Raw genomic sequence first — 14,583 nt, 5'->3', positions numbered from 1 at the left:
ATGCCATGTTACCACATGCCAATGAGCACATATACTTCCCCCGAACCCAGGAGGAGTTGGCCAGCAATATGCGTCTCTTCCACCATGTGGCACAATACCCGGAGGTACTGGGTGCAATAGACTGTACACACATACACATCAAGTCACCTCCCGGTGAGCCGGGTAGGTGATACATAAACTGCAAGGGATACCCCTCCATCAACTGCCAGGTCATGTGCAATGCCCAGGGCATTATCATGAATCTGTGTGCTGGCAGCCCTGGAAGCTATCACTACTCCTACATCTGGCATGCCTCACAGCTGTATCAGGTATTTGCCAGGGGGACATCCCTTATGGCCACCTGGTTAGGGATGCTGGCTATGCACTGGAACTGTGGATGATGACTCCCATCAGAAATGCACACACACCCATGCAAGAACACCATAATGAGGCACATGCACAAACCAGAATCATCATAGAGCATGTGTTTGGGATGCTGAAATCATGGTTCCATTGATTGGACATATCTGGTGGAGCCTTGCAGTACTCTCCATGCACATGTGCCCATATCTTTATAGTATGTGCCATGCTACACAATATGATCCTGCGGAAACAGCTGCAGCAGGGGCAAAATGGTGAAGGCCCTCACAGCCCACCACCATTGCAAAGGGCACCACAGGCACAGAGGGACTCAGACCATGAACACCCTGAGCCAGCCCCAGTAGGCAGACAGAGGCGTGCCCAGTATGCCCATGCCTTGGCAAAGAGGGAACGTATAGCACACACACTGACAGTGTAGGAACCTACGGACTGACACCCTTCTCCACCTGCACACACAGTAAACATGGATGGCACACACACAAGACCCCCTGTAAATTGTCATGTATAGGTGGTCTACTGTGTGCATCCTACATAGGCAGCCCTCAACTATTGCACACACAACTGCTATTGGCACAAGGTAAGTCAGCACCTGAATAGTAAATTAAGCTATCAGCATGTGCTGATACTGTATGTATAGGTACATAGGTAGGTACTTGGCTAACTGCCTGAGGCCATTCAAAAGCCTAGCCAAAATGTGTCAGCTGTTGCCACGCCATTGATTAACTAACTGTCCCTCTGTGGAGCAGAGCCAATTGCAGGATCCCTGGGGTGTATCCACTGTTTCCCATCCACTCTGTAAGGTTTCCCTGGAGTGTTAGTGAGGGGCTCCATATAATGTAATCAGGGATGTAGTCCCAAAGCATGGGGAGTACCTGTGACAGGAATCTGTCACTCCAGCATCTTCCAGTTATGGTTGTGGCAAGGTGTAGCTCATTACAGTGTGTGGCTCACTGTGACATGGATTCCCATAGGTGGTGCATATCCATTAAGCCTGACTTGGACATGGCTTTGTTGGCCAGCAAAGATCATCTCTGAGTAAATGAGATGCCACTGAGTAATGCAAGAGTTAATTCAGTCTGACAGCATAGGACACATGTCTGAGGCCAGTAATGTCTGAGGCCAGTAATCCTCTTGGCGAGGTACATTCATGGGCCCTCCAGCTGTTGGATGTGTCTTCTGAGGTACATCCCAAATGGGTTATCATACTCAATGATGGGATTGATGAGTGATGAGTAAAGGGGCACAATAACCTCAGTATGTCTAGATGTAAACCCTTAAGTAATCAGATGGCCTACATAGAAGGATGTCCTAACTACTTTGGAGATATGATTGTCAAAGGAGAGATCACTATCTAATGTAGTCCCCACATACCCATTACCTTGTCTGTATTAAAGTGGCTGCCACTCATGTGTTAATATGTGGGTGTTTAGTTTTCCCAAAATGTAATGACCATGCAGTTTGTGGCCTTTAGCTGGAGGCCATGACTTTGACACCCTGTGTTGGTCTATGTGAGGCCCCTTGAAAGACGTCTGTGACAGCTGGACTGTCAATTATGACTCCCAATTTGCAGTAATCGTCAAACACGGTCTGTTGTAGTCCACCTGTGTTTGCCTGTACCTCTGAGAAGTATATGGCAAACAGTAGGTGTCCCAGGACTTAGTCCTGTGGGACACCAGTTGTGACTGGTTAAGAGTTGAACCTGGAGGCTGCTAGGCTTACCATGTGGGTTCTGTGTGTAAGCCTGTTGGCAACCCAACCTGTGATGTATGGGTGTATGTACTGGCTGGTGAGTTTATAAATAATACTTTAGTGGGGAAAGGTGTCAAAATTCTTGGTGAGGTCCAGGTAGTATGTGTAAACTACCACACCCCTCACCTAAAGTCTAGGTGACTGTAAGACATCAAACAGGTTCAGTAGGCATGACCTGCACTCAATCAAGCTGACCTGGGTTGGGTCGAGTGTCTGGAGGCTGCCAATGTCTCTGTTAATGAGTTCCATGATGATGTGCTCCATAGCCTTGCAGACCAGGCTAGTCAGGCTTATAGGGCTATAGTTCCCGGGGTCCGTTGTGGCGCCACTTGTGTGGAGTGGGATAAATGTCACTGTGCACCACACTGTGGGTATGTTGTAGAGTGGCTGGGTTTGAACAGTGTGTTTAGGTGAGGGGTTAGTTCATTTGGAGCTCTTGTAAGACACAGCCTGGGACACTGTCCAGTTCCATTGAGGCTGTGTTTTTGGCTTTGGATAGGGCTGTTTTAACCTGTGTGTCAGTGATTGCCGGGGCCATACATTCTTCTGCTATGGTTATGGGCCATTTAGGGGGTGAGAAGGGTATGAAGTTTGCACTGAACCTGTCTGCCAAAATGTTGGCAATATCAGTTGGTTCAGTGTATTTTGTGCCAGTCTGCACCAGCTCAGAGCAGATCTGAGAGTTCCCACTTAGGTTCTTGACATAGCTAAAGAAAGCTTTGTGGTTATCTGTAGAGTCCTTGAAAATTTGTCTTTTGAAGCTAGCCTTGGATGATTTCATGAGGGATCGTAGTTTCTTGTTGTTACTGATCAGGGATGTCTGTCCTTCTAGGGATGTCACTCTTATCTGTACTAGTTTCCTCCTTCTATTGTAGAGCCTGTTTATGGCAGGGGTCCACCAGACCAGTTTCCTTTTCTTGGAAGAGTGAGTCTAGGTTTGACTTGGGATAGCATGATCCATGCATTCCAGCAGACGGTCATAGAGTGCCTTTGTATAGGTTTCAGCATCTTGGACAGCATTGTCCATTGGCGAGGGGGCCATGAACCTTTCCACCTCGGTCTTAAGCAACGTAAGTCTGCTTTGGAAAAGATTTTTACGGTGGTTTCCTTGGTTGGTGTTGTGGGCAGAATGTGAATATCCAGAGTGATTAGTCTACGGTCTGATCTAACCAGCGACGGGTTGACGTCGGATGTGGAACACCAGTCGCCCATGTTGGTGATGACCAGGTCCAATATGTTGTTCGCTCCGGTGGGGGTGTTGACCAGTTGATCCAGGGCGTTTGAGTTTATAAAATCTAGGAAGTGCTGGGCAAGGGAGTTAGTACTTGAGTAGTTCTCCCAGTTAATGTTTGGGTAGTTGAAATCACCCAATATTAGGGTGTTTGGTAGGACCTGCATATTTCCCAGTGTCTCCAGAAATGTGGAATGTTGGTCCTGGGTCATGGTGGGTGATCTGTAGCAAGCTACAATGTGGATTGCAGTTTTGCCCATTGTCAGTTGCACTTGGATGATCTGTGATGCATGATGCTGCACCACTAACCTGGAGGCGTGAGTATCCTTGATTAATATGGATACACCCCCACCTTTTGTGTTCCGGTCCGGGTTCTGTGGCCGAAGGTGTGGTATGAGTTATAGCCTGGTAGTGCTGGGGTGCTCTCTGGAGCCTTAAACCAGGTTTCTGTTACTGCACAGATATCGATGTTCTCCATACTGAGGAGTGTCTCGAGTGTGTGCAGTTTGAGGTTTAGACTTCTGGCGTTGAGTAGCAATACCCTCAGTTTCTGGTTACTTGTGCTATTTACAGTGGTGGGTTTGTCTTTTGAGTCTTGCCTAAATGTCCACCTTGCCTAATATCCACCTCTCTAGTATTGTTTGCAAGCAATGACAGCTGTACATGTGTACATGTTCTGCAAATGTGTACTGACCCTTGTTACAGGGCTGTGCCAAATGGCTATATGCACATCTACATAGAGTAGATATTGACAGTAGAGACACACTGGTTGAATGTTTAGATTTGTGTAGCCTAACATCTCATTGCCAGACTAACAGCTGCTTGGAAATATGTTGACAGTACTGGTAATGAAACAGGGTGCATATCATATTTAACTCCAGTGTGACATCTGCAGTAGGAGTGTAAGATGTAGGAAACTGCTGCCCATGTGCAATAGCTGCTTCAGAGGTGAAGGCATACACTATCTGATTATATCCTGATCATGTCGATAGTGGCAGCAGAGTCTATTGATATTTGACTCTGTGTGGGGAGTGGGTGTCTGTACCCAACAAAGCTCATGGTTCTGCTGGGTATGTGAGTATATATCCAGACAAGGATGCAGCCCTATTCACACTTGCATCATCTGTAATCAACTATCAGGATGTGATGTGGCCCTCAGAGGGGGGTTGCTACTAAAGGCAACTACCATGTTCCTGTAATAGCTAGTTTTGCCACGTCCATAACACAAATATTTACACGTGAGCATCACTGTCTAAAACATCTTCATAAGCAGTAAGTAAACTAAACACAGTAAGTGGTAATTGTAGTACTGAATGCTCATACAGGCATGTCCACTAGTCAGCTACTGGTGTTTACTAATGTCAACTTTGTGTATGTGGCCATCTTGGGGGAATGCAATCTCTATGCCATGTACACTGCCAAACCTGCCTAACACCACACCCCACACATTGTCTCTGATGCAGTTACAGGGGTGAGCTTGGAGGCAATCCATTCTATACGCATGACTGGACTAGACACTCAAGAGGTGTAGGTTAACACATGCATCTCATCACCACAACCAACACATACCCTTACCAGAACACAGTAAGGACACACACACACATGCCACCAGATATCACACATATCCACAGAGGCCTCTAAGTATCTGGCCAAGCAAGAGGCCTCCCAAGTTGGAATAGACAGACAATAGAATACAAAGACTGTACAACATAATTTGCACAATTGTGTCACACCTCAGAACACATGGCCAGAAACATGGCCAACAGTACTCATTTGTGAATGCAATCTCTAGCACTATGTTACACACCAAGCTATACTGTCAACTGCCTGTCTGCCATGATTAGCCACATACCCATACACAAAGACCACCTTTAGAACTATACACATGTCTCTGGCATATTCTTTGCTGTAGTGCAGGACCTGTGATGCAGTAGCCTGGACTGCATGGAAACACATGTAGGAACTGTCAGGTCTAGTAGCCCATGCAGGTATGTCCCAAGTCCTGAGTAGCATTCTGCCATTGGCCAGAATGATGCAGCAGTACAGGGACAAGGATTGTATTCCACAATCGTGTAATGTACTGGTGTAATTCAAAGTGTATCCAGCATCTCTCTGCCTGGGATAACATGGTTGACAGACCATGATTTGCCAGACAGGGCCTGCACCTGTCACCCCTGAGAATGTGGATACTGGTAATGGCCCATGCTTCCCCTATAGTGCCCTCATCATGCCAGGTTCAAGTGAAAGTCCACTGGTGCAACAGGGACAGCCAAGAAATAAACTGTGGGTCTTCCTACTCAATGATACAAATCAGGTACTTAATATGGACTCACTTACGGCAATCTGAATCGTGGAGAACATATCTGTGCAGTGATTGAGATATGGTTCAATGCTTTGGAGAGCACCCCTGCATGACCATGTTATAACACATACCTCACCTCTTGGCCATCATCCTTTATTGGAACACATGGGCCACAGGTGTGTCCAACTTCTTGAGGGATATGTACACCCCCACGCTAGTTGCACTTGCTCAATGTAAGATGCATTATGCTGAGCAACTACCTTTGTGCCAAAGTGCAATCCAAATTGCACCTTGTGACAGATCATCCACCATGCCTCAGAACTCCCAACTGTCATTGTGCTGTAATGGGGAATACCAGTTTTGAGACAGGAAACCATAATCATGGCCACTCAGCTATCCCATTATGAACTAGGAAGACTCATAATGTACCAACACATGTGCTCAATGCATGTTGGATTTCATCAACACCAATGACCTGGATCACCATAGTCACACCAACAGGGCTAACAGTATGCCACACATGGTCAGTCTTCGAAGCCAATGTTATGCTCCTTAAGAGCTAATTGGTGACTGTCATGGCACCCATGCAGATGTACAATGCATGTGGAAATGCTGGGTCCTACACAAATGCACTTTAAGCACTCACATATGTGCAGTGATTGTGCCACTGAAACAGAAACAGGATTCAACCAAACACAAACATGAAGGCAAACCAGTGGTACCCTGCCTTAAACTGTACCACAGAAGGTAGTAACTGTTGCAAGAGTCAACACACATGAGTGGAAGTTGATCCATGGTCAGCCTCAGTAAGATGCAGATACACCATATAATGCCACACAAAGCTACTGTGTAACTAATCATCCACATATTATGAGGCCAAACACAGAGGATTCCATAGTTGTGTCATGAAACATAATGGCAACAACAAGACCTGCTGTGCTTCACAGCACTATGGCATGAGAAGTACTGCACCTATGGAAATAGCACCTGTTCATCCAGATAGGGTTTGGATAACATAAAACTGCCCCCCAACAGGTACACATTCATATATCCATGTACAATACAGAGCCCCTGTAATAACAACTATGCAGGTACAAGCTGCACTCTCTAATGCTATACATACAGGCTGCATGGGACCTGTCCACATCCCAGGTTGTATCCTACACGAATGTCAAAACAATTTGCTCTCCACATAAACATCATGTACAATCATAGCTTCATGTCAGGCTGTGTACACACTGAATGGTGCACAGCAACAGTCATCTGTTAATGCTGTCAATATCCGAGGGACCCTGGTATGTGTACAGCTGACCTGGTTACAAACAGTGGTATCACTGCATTGTGTAACACATGATGCAACTGTGTTAGAACATGGGTACTCTGCACAGCTGTTGTAGGGCTAGGTACAGTTCACCAGTCAAAGGTTACTTGGTGTTGTACCATTATATGTCATACCACATGTATAGATGTGTGTTGGTGGTCTGAGGACATGGTGGTGTCTGAGGATTACATCCTAGAATGCAGCTTTTGACACTGTGACCTGCACCTGGCTCATCTGTGATGACTTATGTTGGAGTACTGGTCTGTACATGTGAGTAGCCATTATGAATGTGGGGACACCACCACCTGGAGTGGTCCATACCAGTGTTATGGCCCACATGTCTGGTTCTGAGTTATATGGTGGTAGTGCTATTGCACACTACAGAGCCTTCAGACAGGTGTTCTTCACTGCACAGATGTCAGTATTCCCCATTGTAGGTTCTACAGTGAGCAGCTGTGATTACGACAGCAACACATCTAACACTGGTTAGCATAAGCATACAATGCAATTGTCTTCTAGGTGTCAGGGTGTTATCCTGTGTTTAGGACATTTGCCTTGGAATGGCACTATATGGGCAAATGCGACCTAGGTTTTAACACCACTCCCTTGAATCATAGATGCATGTGATCTGTGACAAAGACTTGTCTTCTGTCAGTCATGTCATCCCAGAATGACAGACACTGGACAACCTCGTAATTACAGCATGACATTGGCTCATTGTGTTGGTCAAGCAGTTGCCATTCCTAGCATGACATCACTGCGAGTGGTAGTATTGTGCTTGGTATAGACTGATACATCTAAGGTGCTGGACAGCAGCAGACATTGTGTAGATGACCAGTGTCAGATATATGTAGTGCAGTGTTCCTGCTAACAATGACAACTACTAACACCAGAGTCCATTGCAACATGTTCTGTACATCTAACTGTATGAGCATGGCCACTGTGGCCTTCCGTGTTTAGAATCAGAGTGCATCCCAAACAACCCTGTGCTACTAAGTGTGTGAGCATGCCCACTGACACCTTATGTAAGTTATGTGCTTCTATGTGTATGAGCATGGCCATTGTAACCTTGTATAGTGATAGTAGTCCATTCCACAGGTGGGCATACTCCTGTTCAGGATGGACCCCTACTTTAAACACACAGGTTCACAGATATGTACATCTTAACTGTCAGCATCCCTGTTGATATCTGCAATCCTAGAAAATCATGATGACTGCCTTGGAATGTGTAATATCTGTGGTGTGACTCTTAACTGTGTAGTACAGTAATAGAGATTATTAGATAGGCAGGTGTTCTGATCCCACCACTGGCGTGTGTGTGTGTGTGTGTGTGTGTGTGTGTGTGTGTGTGTGTGTGTGTGTGTGTGTGTGTGTGTGCGTGTGTGTCTGCCTGAGGACAGAACCATGCTTTTTAGAGTACTCACACTCCGTACAATTCCTATACCCAACTTTGGCAAGGTTGATGATGTTACCCACCTAGGAATACACCTCTGGGAGTGTTGTGACCCAGTAATCTCAGTAGCGTGTTCTGTAACTGCATAATGCTGTAGTGTGATAAAGTAGTTAGGTCGGTGTTCTAATCCCAGACATGCCAAGTGTGTGTGTGTCCATCTGCCTGAGGACCGAACAATCCTTTTTAGAGTACTCACACTCCATACAATTCCTATACTCAACTTTGGCAAGGCTGATGATGTCACCCATCTAGGAATACACCTCTGGGATTGCAGTGATTCAGTAATCCCGGTAGCGCATTCTGTAACTGCGTAATGCTGTAGTGTGATAAAGTAGTTAGGTCGGTGTTCTAATCCCAGACATGCCAAGTGTGTGTGTCCATCTATCTGAGGATAGAATAATCCTTTTTAGAGTACTCACACTCTGTACAATTCCTATACTCAACTTTGGCAAGGCTGATGATGTCACCCACGTAAGAATATACCTCTGGGAGTGCTGTGACACAGTAATCTTGGAAGCACGTTCTGTAACTGCATAATGCTGTAGTGTGATAAAGTTGTTAGGTTGGTGTTCTAATCCCAGACATGCCAAATTTGTGTGTGTGTATGTCCATCTGTCTGAGGACAGAACAATCCTTTTTAGAGCACTCACACTCCATACAATTCCTATACTCAACTTTGGCAAGGCTGATAATGTCACCCACCTAGGAATACACCTCTGGGATTGCTGTGACAGTAATCTTGGTAGTGCATTCTGTAACTGCGTAATGCTGTAGTGTGATAAAGTAGTTAGGTCGGTGTTCTAATTCCAGACAGGCTGAGTGTGTGTGTGTGTGTGTGTGTGTGTGTGTGTGTGTGTGTGTGTGTGTGTGTGTCCATCTGCCTGAGGACAGAACAATCCTTTTTAGAGTACTCACGCTCCGTACAATTCCTATACTCAACTTTGGCAAGGCTGATGATGTCACCCACCTAGGAATACACCCCTGGGAGTGCTGTGACCCAGTAATCTCGGTAGCGCGTTCTGTAACTGCGTAATGCTGTAGTGTGATAAAGTAGTTAGGCTGGTGTTCTAATCCCAGACATGCCAACAGTGTGTGTGTGTGTGTGTGTGTGTGTGTGTGTGTGTGTGTGTGTGTGTGTGTGTGTGTGTGTGTTTGTCTGCCTGAGGACAGAACAATGCTTTTTAGAGTACTTACACTCTGTACAATTCCTATACCCAACTTTGGCAAGGCTGATGATGTCACCCACCTAGGAATACACCTCTGGGATTGCTGCTACCCGGTAATCTCGGTAGCACGTTCTGTAACTGCGTAATGCTGTAGTGTGATAAAGTAGTTAGGTCGGTGTTGTAATCCCAGACATGCCAAGTGTGTGTGTGTCCATCTACCTGAGGACAAAACAATGCTTTTTAGAGTACTCACACTCTGTACAAGTCATATACTCAACTTTGGCTAGGCTGATGATGTCATCCACCTAGGAATACACCTCTGGGATTGCTGTGATCCAGTAATTGCGGTAGCGCATTCTGTAACTGCGTATGGGTGGCGCAGTGGTGCAGTGGTTAACATTGTCACCTCACAGCAAGAGGTTCTCCGGTTCGATTCTCGGCTGGGGTGCCTTCTGTGTGGAGTTTGCATGTTCTCCCTGTGTTCACGTGGGTTTCCTCTGGGTACTCCGGTTTCCTCCCACATTCCAAAGACATGCATCTGGAGCATTTCTCCCCGGGCCTCCGCTGAAAACAGGCTCTGTGGAACCTAGTCGGACTTTCCCGGTCAACAAATGATAAATAAATAAAATAAAAAATAATGCTGTAGTGTGATAAAGTAGTCAGGTAGATGTTCTATTTCAAGGCATAGCAGGTTTGTGTATTTGTCAGTCATATTATATGTGTTGGTGGCTGTGAGTGTCTAACCACTGGATGTGTTGAAGAGTGTGTTTTGTAGTTTCCCTATACAGTGGCCATATATGTCACAATCAGCCAAGAGACTGGGTTGGCAAGACATACCCATAAATTTGGCAATAGGCCTGGTGAGTAAAGTCAGCAACCCTAATGTTATCCAGACTACAGTCAGAACCCATGTGTTGGACAGACACACACTTGCCTTGGGATTAACACGAGTACATAATACAGGAGCTGCAGGTGTTTTCCTTTTCATTCTTTTCTAATGCTTTGGTGTCACTAGGTTTGTCCTTGAGATATATAATCTGTATCTATGTGTGTGTGTGTGTGTGTGTGTGTGTGTGTGTGTGTGTGTGTGTGTGTGTGTGTGTATATGTATATATATATATATATATATATATATATATATATATATATATATATATATATATATATATATATATATATATATATATATATATATATATGTGGACATTAACACACATACATCTACGTAATGGAATACATGTCCTATACTGTTGAATGACTGTGCTGGATGATATGTTCATGATAACATCCGATGTCTGTATATCTGCCATGGCTTAGTGGTAAAGCACATTGGCTGTGGCATGCAGGGTCCTGATTTCAAGCCTTGCAGAGGCCGGTTATTTTGTTGCTGGGCAGAACAAGGGCCGTTGGATAGGGAGTGAGTAAGGCACTTTTAAGCAGTTGTGAGCGGGTGTGTGTGGTTTGCGCGATGGTAAGCAGTAGTTAGTTTAGGTGAGGCTCAGTATGGGACATGTAAGTATGCATTAGCAGGCACTCCTATGCAAATGAGGTGAAGGATAGTGAATCCTAGTTTTCCCCAGGGTGTGAGGCAGGTCCCAAGAGTGTAAGAGTATAATTAGCCGGGGGCAAGAGTTGGATATAGGTGACATCATGGGGGGGGGGGGTGTCAGACATACTGTAAGTGGATTGGAGCCCTGTGACTTGGGATTGCTCCCAGCTTAGCATGGCTAAGCAAAGGGTGTGTCTAAACCTGCCTAGGGCAATCAGAAGGGAAAACAGCAGTAGAACAGTAATCAAGGAGAACTAGCTGAGCTGACAGGTGAAATGTATCAGGAGCAGCCAATTACAGAGGCAGCAGACCAGCCCAGCCCAGAACACTACTATAAACTAAGCAAACACCTTCCCTCTGGTTTTTCCACACTCTACACCACCAGTGTATACAAGCAGGGAAATTTTAACAAACAAATCTACAAAATGAGAAGGGCTGCAGCAGGCAACATAGAACAACATGTGCAAGAGACTGAGGGTGGTGAGGATGTGAATGCTGCCGAACAACCCACAGTGAGGAGACAGAGAAGAGTGTTCAGACTCAGGGTAACCTACCAGGGGCTACATGAGCTGGAGATAGTGGAGCGCTATAGGGTGGACAGAGACCTCCTACAGCAAATTGCTGAGCTGTACCGGCCACACCTCACACATCAAACTGGCTGAGGGGAAACCATCCCAGTGAATACCAAGGTATGTGTAGGCCTAGGTATACTAGCCACAGGTACCTCCCAAAGCACAACTGAGGATATTATGGGGATCTCACAGGCATCAGCATCCAGAGTATTCCACCAGTTCCTGGATGCCATGTCAGCACATGCCAGTGAGCACGTATATTTCCTCAACACACGTGAGGTGTTGACCAGCAATATGCGTCTCTTCCACCAAATAGCAGAATACCCTGGAGTAGTGGGTGCTATAGACTGCATGCACTTATGCATCAAAGCACCACCCAGTGAGCAGGGTAGGGCCTACATCATCTGCAGGGGCATCCCCTCCATCAACTGCCAGGTTGTATGTGATGCCCAGGGCATTATAATGAATGTGTGTGCTGGCTGCCCTGGAAGCTATGATGATTCAGAAATATGGCATCTGATGCAGCTGTACCACAGATTTGCCGATATGGACATCCCCTACAGTCACCTAGTGGGGGATGCTGGGTACCCACTGGAGCCGTGGCTGATGACACCCATCAGAAATTCACACACACACCTGAACAACTCCATAATGAGGCACATGCACAGGCCAGACATATAATAGAGTGTGTGTTTGGGATGATCAGGACATGGTTCCAGTGACTGGACACATCCAGTGGAGCCTTGCAGTATTCACCAGCTACATGCACCCAAATTGTTATGGTATGTGCTATGCTACACAATATGATCCTGCGGAAACAGCTGTAGCAGGAACAGCATGGGGCAGGGCCACACAGCCCCCCACCAATGCCAAGGCCTGTACAGGCACAGAGTGACTGGGAGGGGGAACAACCTGAGCCTGATCTAGTAGGCAGAAGGAGGCATGCCCAGTATGACCTGGCCTTGGCAAAGAGGCGACGCATAGCATATGCACTGACACAGTAGGGACCCAGGGAATGACACCTTCTCTGACTCGCACAGACAGTAAAAGGGATGCCAAACATGACACTACCTGTGCTCAACCATGTATAGGGAGTGGACTATGTGCATCTGGCATAGGCAGCCCTCCAGCACCATCCTCAAGTCTGGCACAGCCTCAAGGTAAGTCAATCAACCTACCAATTGCCAAATGGAGTAGAATGTGTTGTTACCTGTAGCTATGGTATGGATGTGAGCATGCAAGGGAATTGGGTGGCCGAATGTTAAGGCAGCAGACAGTAGACACCCATAGTGGCACCATGACATCTGTAACACATACTGGAGTCACCATAGTAGCCAGTACTACACAGGGTGACAGAACCCACTACAGGTAATGGGCTGAGTGACATGTGTGTCCACACGTCTCAGCCAGCAGGACAGGTGTAGACAGACACAAACAAATGCTGTACTATGGCCTCTGAATGTGCCCTATGGGTAACCCCTCCCCCAGACCCACACAGACAGACTACAACAGGCCAGGCAGTTGGATGTAGGTTGTGAAGGTTAGAAAGTCAGAAACTAATATGTTGGTAATTAAAGGTAAGATGTGTAGTACACTGGCATGCCTCTAGCCAGCACAATATGTAAGACTACACACTGAAATGGAGTACCTGACATACCAGTACAGTCCTAGCAAATGTGTACAAGTCTCATCCCCCATCCAATGTACACTTATAGAAACAGTCAGGTGTGCCCCCTCACTCCTGTGTAGGAATGTAGATACAGTCAGGTGTCCCTCCCCCTCTATGCAGACATGTAGCAACAGTCAATGCCAAATGACTGATGGATACCCTGCAGACACAGCATGCTACCTGTCGGTGTACAACACAATGGTCAGCATCGCAGTACAAACTACCTGGACTTGATCCACACATGTGATACAGATGGCCATACTGGGCATGCTCACACACTTGAAGGTATGAAGGCAATGTCAGTGAACAACATACTGAAAGGTCATACTGGGCATGCTCACACATTTAAACACATAAAGGCCATGACTGCAAATACCAGTGGTCCAGACATATCTGGCAGTCGCAGTTCTTAGTGCAGACACATGTCAGTATGCACCACTCCTGCCTTGCACACCCAGTGGATAGGAATACAGGCATATATGTAAGGACAACACACTATAATAAGACAAAGGTAGACAGACATAGATGTGTGGAAGAGGGTGACAGTGACAAGGAACCATCCAGGCCTGTCCCACCCAGCACACAGCCAAAGGGCCCCAAACACATGAGGTGCAGATGTCATTCACTGCAGATACAAGCCACCAGTATCTGTCAGCATGACAGACTATGTGGTGCACATGACAGCTGTGCAACATGACTGTACAAGGAAGTAGTCATCTAATAGCTGTATACACATACCTGTAACATATGACCCCGTGTGCGCCCGCATGTGGCATGTCAACTCCTACATGAATGGGTTATGGCCAATGCACGCACTGCCCTCCCCATAGCAGTATTATGACAAGCCTGCTGAGGTCATCTAATGTGAAATACACCTTTGGGAGAGCTGTAGCTCAGTAATCTCCATGGCGTGTCCCATAACTGCTTATTGCTGCAGTGATAAACTAGTTAGGTAGTAGTTCTAACCCCAGACTTGCCAATTGTGTGTGTGATTGTGTGCGCGTCTGTGTAGAGAGAAATGCTTTTTCAGCTACTCACAGTACGTACAATTCATATACTCATCTTTGGCAATGCTGCTGATGTCACTCACCTAGAAATACACCTCTGGGAAAGTCATAGCCCAGTAGTCTCTGTAATGCATTCTGTAACTGCGTATTGCTGTAGTGTGATAAAGTAGTTAGGTCAGTGTTCTAATCCCAGACTTGCCAACT

The sequence above is a fragment of the Protopterus annectens genome, chromosome 3.part1, assembly GCF_019279795.1.
Source record: "Protopterus annectens isolate FY-2018-M chromosome 3.part1, PAN1.0, whole genome shotgun sequence".
NCBI classification, from domain to species: Eukaryota; Metazoa; Chordata; order Ceratodontiformes; family Protopteridae; genus Protopterus; species Protopterus annectens.
The sequence above is the reverse complement of the archived record's forward strand: the minus strand, read 5'-3'. Positions refer to the sequence as shown.